This window comes from Borostomias antarcticus, assembly GCF_949987555.1.
Source record: "Borostomias antarcticus genome assembly, chromosome: 1".
Lineage (NCBI taxonomy): Eukaryota > Metazoa > Chordata > Actinopteri > Stomiiformes > Stomiidae > Borostomias > Borostomias antarcticus.
Genome location: NC_140234.1, coordinates 27,778,403 through 27,784,938, shown reverse-complemented (window position 1 = coordinate 27,784,938; position 6,536 = coordinate 27,778,403). Strand labels below are relative to the sequence as shown.

The 6,536-nt window shown below is 45.4% G+C and overlaps 1 protein-coding gene across 1 annotated transcript in view; it reads left to right on the top strand.

The window, feature by feature from the left end:
- The first annotated feature begins 272 nt into the window (after positions 1–272).
- Positions 273–6,536, top strand: part of LOC311313389 (transmembrane protease serine 4-like) — a 24,041-nt gene continuing 17,777 nt past the window's right edge. Inside the window, exon 1 of the mRNA XM_084443513.1 lies at positions 273–348. The gene's annotated coding sequence lies outside the window, so the exon portion shown is untranslated. The remainder of the gene's footprint in view (positions 349–6,536) is intronic.

Sequence of the window (6,536 nt, the reverse complement as noted above, 5' to 3'; positions counted from 1 at the left end):
AGAGAGAGAGAGAGAGAGAGAGAGAGAGGGAGGAGAGAGGGAGAGAGAGAGGGACAGGGGTAACGAGCGAGGAGGATTCTAGTGGGAAGAGAAATACTGATCGGGAACATTTCTCTCTCAGTTAAACCACAGGAAGAGAGTGGGTGCGAAAGAGGAGCCATACGTCTTCGATACCATACGCCTTCGTTTTCCAGGAGAGATGCAGGTTATCCACTGACCTCCAGGAGAAAGCAGCTCCTCTACCCACTAGCCTCCGGACTCCCCCCGACCCCCCCGACCCCCCAGTCCACCCGAGACAGAGACCGAGGCCCAGGGACTGACCAGGACGACGGGCTCATCTTAACCACGGTAAGTCAACAAGTCAGTCATGTCAGAGGGGATGAACGGTGCATGTTTATGGGGGTCTAATCTAATCAGCTGCTGCTGGCGGTCCCAAAGACTTGGCTGAAGACTAGAGGCGACCGAGCCTTTGGGGCGGCGGCCCCTAGGCTCTGGAACAGTCTGCCCTTCACATTAGGTCTGCCCAGACCATAGAGATGTTTAAGTCTTCTTTAAAGACTCAGCTGTTCTCCCAGGCCTTCAACTCAGGTTGAGCTGGACACCTGATGGCCCCTGTATTGTACTGTATTTTATATTGCTTATTGTGTATGGTGTATGATGTATTGTAGTGTTCTGTTGCGTGCTGTGTGTTTTGTTACTCTGGAGCTGTACGGCACTTTGGTCAAACTCGGTTGTTTTAAATGTGCTTTATAAATAAAAGTTGAGTTGAGTTGAGTGCAGACATGTGATCAGTGTGGCCTGCCGTGGTGAGAATGACAGAAAGGTTGTGGGTTCAATATCAGAAGAGACCCCAGATTATAGATCTATTCCTTATTCAATGCATTGAACTAAAACATCTACTGTATGTGTTTAATGATAGTTTATCATCTAGATGATCTTATCCAAAATGACCTACATGTCAGTGAAATCCCGCTGTTCTGGTTTACTCTCAATGGGAATAAAACCCATAACCTTATTATTGTTCAAAGCCCCATGATCCTTGGTCTCGTAGTGAGTTAGAGCTCTATATTTGCTGAGCAGGTTTCCGGGTCCAGTGGTACAAGTCTGTTAATGTTTCACGGTGTACCGCCAGTGATAAATGGTATGCAGTTCAGAACATAATATAAAGCAGCAATTATGAAAGTCCAGTAGCATAACCTTCGGCCCTTGAGGGACTTAATTACAGGGGGGTTGTAACTGATAGTATCTAACCTACAATAAACCCACAGTAGTCCTCTAGTAGAATGACCCCTGACCTCTGACGATAAACCTACTGTGTGGTAACCTGACGCGCTTCGCATAACCATCTGGAACTATCCGATGGAAACTGTTTAGAAAGGGGCGGGCACTTTAAAAAATATGTGGCAGGTGATTGGACGAACCGTCTGTCTGTCACCGTCTATCAGGCGCTAACTTCAACCACTCCTCACTGTCTTCACACCGAAGTGTAGCTGTTTGTATTCTCTCTTAGAACGCTGATTGGCTAGGTCGTTTTCCGATCTGGCACAAACAGATCTCTATGGAGAGTATACAGACTGTTTTGCGAGAGAAACAGAATGTGAGCTCAGAAGGTGTGTGTTCTCTATCTGCACCTGTGACCCTGGCTCCGCCCCTAGGAGACGACTTAGCATGTGTGGGGTCAGGGGTCATGAGGTCAGAGCTTCAAACAGTCTGGATCAAAAATCAAGTCACCTGCTGTTCACTGATATGTAAACCTCGTATGTGGCCCAGGAACAAGAAAGTTGAGATGAGTATTTCACGGAACATGAGAAAGGCTAATGTTACTTGCATTGTTATGACGACATCACTAACACAGTGACATCACTAACACAGTGACATCACTAACACAGTGACACACAGAGGCGGGTGCAGCGGATAATTCTTTAGATCTGGAAGATCCTGGGTCACATATTTAAATTGAGGGGTCCCGCTTTTATAATCAGCTGCTCTTTAGAACCCCAGAGCATCCCCTATCTCCTCCTCCTACACTGCCTCAGTCTTTCTCTGTCTGCTTTTTATTAAATCAAATAATTATTCATTCATACACTGCACTGTAACTTTTATTACTGTATTTTATTTTTCCTGCATTTTGTTTTAAATATCCTTTTTTAAATTTTGTTTTATCTGACCTTTTATGTGTTGCACTTTGTCTTGATGCTTTTAATGTCTCATGTAAAGCACTTTGAATTGACTTGTTGCTGAAATGTGCTACAGTATACAAATAATCTAGCCTTGCCTCGCCTTCTGAAAAAAGCTTCCAGATAGAACAATTTTCATGTCCATAAGGTGCAGTTTGGAGCCCAAAATTCTGACCCGAAAAGGCAATGGCCCAAAACCCAAAAGCATGGCTGGTTCCAGACCGGTCTTTCCATCGCTACTTTTACACAGCTCGTATCTCAAGAAGTATAAATGTCAGCGCTTAGATATCTCTTATTCCAAAACGGATTACATTATGTTTTTCTCAAAACTTTACACACAATACCCCATAATGACAAAGTCAAAGTTTTTTTTATGTTTGCAAATTTATTAAAAAGAAAACACTCAAATGTCAAATGTGCATACATGTATGTATTCACACCCTTTACTCAATACTTTGTTGAAACACTTTTAGCAGCAGTTACATCTTAAGTGTTCTTGAGGATGATTCTACAAGCTTGGCACACCTATTTAGGCAGTTTCTCCTACTCTTCCCAGATTCTCTCAATCTCCATCAGGTTGGATGGGGAGCGTCGGTGCACAGCCATTTTCAGATCTCTCCAGAGATGTTCAATCGGGTTCAAGTCTGGGCTCTGGCTGGGTCACATAAGGACATTCACAGACTCCAGAAGCCACTCCTTTGTTATCTTGGCCGTGTGCCGACTGCTTAGGGTCGTTGTCCTGTTGGAAGGTGAACCATCGCCCCAGACGGAGTTTGCTACATTCCCTCAATCCTGACTAGTCTCCCAGTTTTTCAATCCTGCGTTGGTCTCCCAAATTTCAATCCTACGTTGGTCTCCCAGTTTTTCAATCCTGCGTTGGTCTCCCAGTGATTGTTTTAGGAGAGGACAGTCCTGTAGAGGACAGAGCTTCTGCTTGGGAAAGTTCTCCCAACATGCCAAGAACGGCATTGATTTGAGTGAATGAACGTGTGACAGCTTCCCTGTTCACAGTGTGCTTTACCATGTGAGACGCAGGGACAGACCTGCTGCAGTATTGGAGGTGGAACCAGAGACCAGTCAGAGCAGTCTGTGAGGAAACCGGCCCACAGCATTTGACTGGGAAGGAAGAGGAAGAGTCAGGCAGGAGCGCCCCCACCTGGCCCCCCCATGTCACTGACACTAAACTAATTTACACTTCCCTACTTTTTACCCCTGTATGTATATTGTGCGTGTGTATGTGTGTGTATGTGTGTGTGCGCGCGCGTGTATATATATATATATATATATAATATTTTATATATATATATATATATATATATATATATATATATATATATATCCGCGCTGTTGTAATGCTCACATTTCCTCCCTGGGGATTTTTAAAGTTCATCTCATCTTATATTTTATGAGAATCCAGTTTGAGATTCATCCTGTCACGGAAACAATAAAAAATCAAGTCACCTGCTGTTCACTGACATGTAAACCTCGTATGTGGCCCAGGAACAAGGAAGTTGAGATGAGTATTTCACGGAACGTGAGAAAGGCTAATGTTACTTGCATTGTTATTACAACATCACTAACACAGTGACACACAGAGGCCGTTGCTTTAGATCTGGAAGATCCTGTGTCACATATTTAAATTGAGGGAATGTGGTTTACAGTAGAATACTCTTCCAAAAAGGGAACTGTTTTCTGTGGAGTTAGTTCCCTTGTAAGAAAATCCTTTGATGAAAACAAAGTTCTGTACAGTAGTGACAGTAGAACCATGGTGATATGAGACAGGAGCTCTCTGAGTCACACAGATACCAACACACTACACATGACAGGCAAAACTAGACGCAAGTGGACACTCCCTAGCCTGAGAATTAACATACACACACACACATGCACACACACACACACACGCACAAACATGCACGCACGCACACACACACGCACATACACACACGCAAACACGCATGCACACACACGCATGCACACACACACACACACAGATGCACACACACAAATACACACACGCACACTCCTAGTGTGTTTGTGTGTTTGTACAGTAACTGCCATCTGTGTTTTGGCTACAGTACCTGGTCTGAGTTGCAGGGAGGGGGGGTTGGAAAACAGAAAAGAAAACAGGGGGGGTGTAGGGAGGGAAGAAAGAAGGGAACACAGAAAAGAAAGAAAGACAGAAAGAAAGAGACATATACATCTACTACCTTTGAACAGTGGAGTAGGAGGAGAGAAAAAAGGAGGGGCCACACCCACAGGTAGAGAGAGAGAGAGAGAGAGAGAGAGCGGGGGGGGGCATGAGGTGTCCTGTTACCAGGAATAGTGGAGGTTTGTTTTGTCGGTGCGGCCGTTCACCACACTCCTGGGGAGCCGGCGCAGCGCACAGAGGAACAGGAACCAGCAGACTCTCCCCCCCTCCCAGCACAGAGGAACAGGAACCAGCAGACTCTCCCCCCCTCCCAGGACTTTACAGTAGGGCCAGCTACTGTACGCAGCCCGCTGGACCGGTCTGGTTACCACGCACTGGAGGGACACACAAAGGACAGAGACAGAGAGAGGGAGAGGACAAAAGGGGGTTAAGAGAGATTAGAAGACACAGAAACAGAGGAGAGAGAAGGGAGGAGAGAGAGAGAAGAGAGAGGAGAGAGAGAGAAGAGAGAGGAGAGAGAGGAGAGAGAGAAGAGGGAGGGCAGAGGGGGTCTTGCTCCCAGCGTAACCCCAGTCCAGGGAGCTGAACCTGGGACTGGGCACAGAGGAGAGACACGGCATCATGTGGGTGAGTGGACCTACCGGCCAGAACCACAACCAGATCACACTGGACAAAACACACACTCACTCATACACACACACTCACTCATACACACACACACTTAATAGAGATGGAACACACACATAACAGTCGAGGGGTTTTACGGCAAGCGATGAGTAGGGCAAAGAGTGGCTTACCTGTGCTTACCTGTGTTTACCTGTGCTTACCTGTGCTTACCTGTGCTTACCTGTTCTTACACAATATAATACCTGTGGTCACAGTATCGCTGACACATAGAGATACAGTAGTGGTTTAGTGGTTAAGATTGGTGGTTCACACTCCTTCTGTGCGCCGTGATGCACAGTGATGCTTTGTGATGATGGACTAGTAGCTGGGTTGTGTGTGCTGGTATGTATAGGACAGTATGTGTCAGTGTGTATACTGCTGTGCATGCAGCTAAGCTTTTTTTATGGTTCATGGTATCTGTATCTTGCACATAATGACAACTGTGTGTGTGTGTGTGTGTGTGTGTGTGTGTGTGTGTGTGTGTGTGTGTGTGTGTGTGTGTGTGTGTGTGTGTGTGTGCGCGTCTTTGCGTGTGAATGCATTTACCTAGATCACTGTCTTTGATTAAACCCTGCCCACTGTCATTTGCAGCTTCTCAAAGGCCCATTATTGGCCTCCGAATGTAGCTGAACACAATCCTAGCAAGAACAGAAAGAGAAAGAAGCACCCTGGCAGACAAAGACCTGACAAAGACCTGACAAAGACCTGACAAAGACCTGACAAACACCTGACAAAGACCTGACAAAGACCCAGCGCGCCAGGCCTTTTATCTGCACAGTCAGTCCCTCAGTGACCCAGTTCTGCCACCTTGCTGCCAACTGGAGCTGCTCTCATGAAACACTGCCCTAAATCTGACCCTAACAGGCCCTAGCAGGACTCACTTTTTTTATATAATAATAATAATAATAACAATAATAATAATAATAATAATATACAAATTAAAAAAATCCAACATTCCAACACTTCCTGAAAGCTGAGAAGCTGTGCTTTCTAGTAATATAGGGAAAATACAATTAATATTCGGAATGTTGGCACTGTACTTTCAGGGGTACAAGGGTTAACTCTGACCCAGGCTAGCTGGTCTACAGACTAACTAGCTGTAACAAACTAGCAAACTAACTAACCAACTAGCTAACTATCTAACTAGGCTTACTCTACAGCAGTGGTTCTCAACCTTTTTTGAGCTCTGGACCCTTGGCATATTTTGATAAATCCTGAAGGACCCCCCACCCCTAGCCTGGATCCAGACTTTCAAATACGCCCACTCCCCCGGAGTTGACTGATTCTTGAAGATTTCAACGGAGGGTAACGAGCTGACATTCAGTCTGATATCAGGCTACCCCACCCCACCTCCACACAATAATAATATTATTCAGTATGGCCATCGCTATGGGTGGGCCTTAGGGGGCCTGGCCCACCCCAAAAGTGCTAGTGCCCCCCCCACTGGCGCCCATAGTGTAACCCTTTGAATACGACTGGCAAAATTTTAAAAAAATATATCAAAAAAATCATTTAAAAAATATCTCTAAAAAAAAATAATC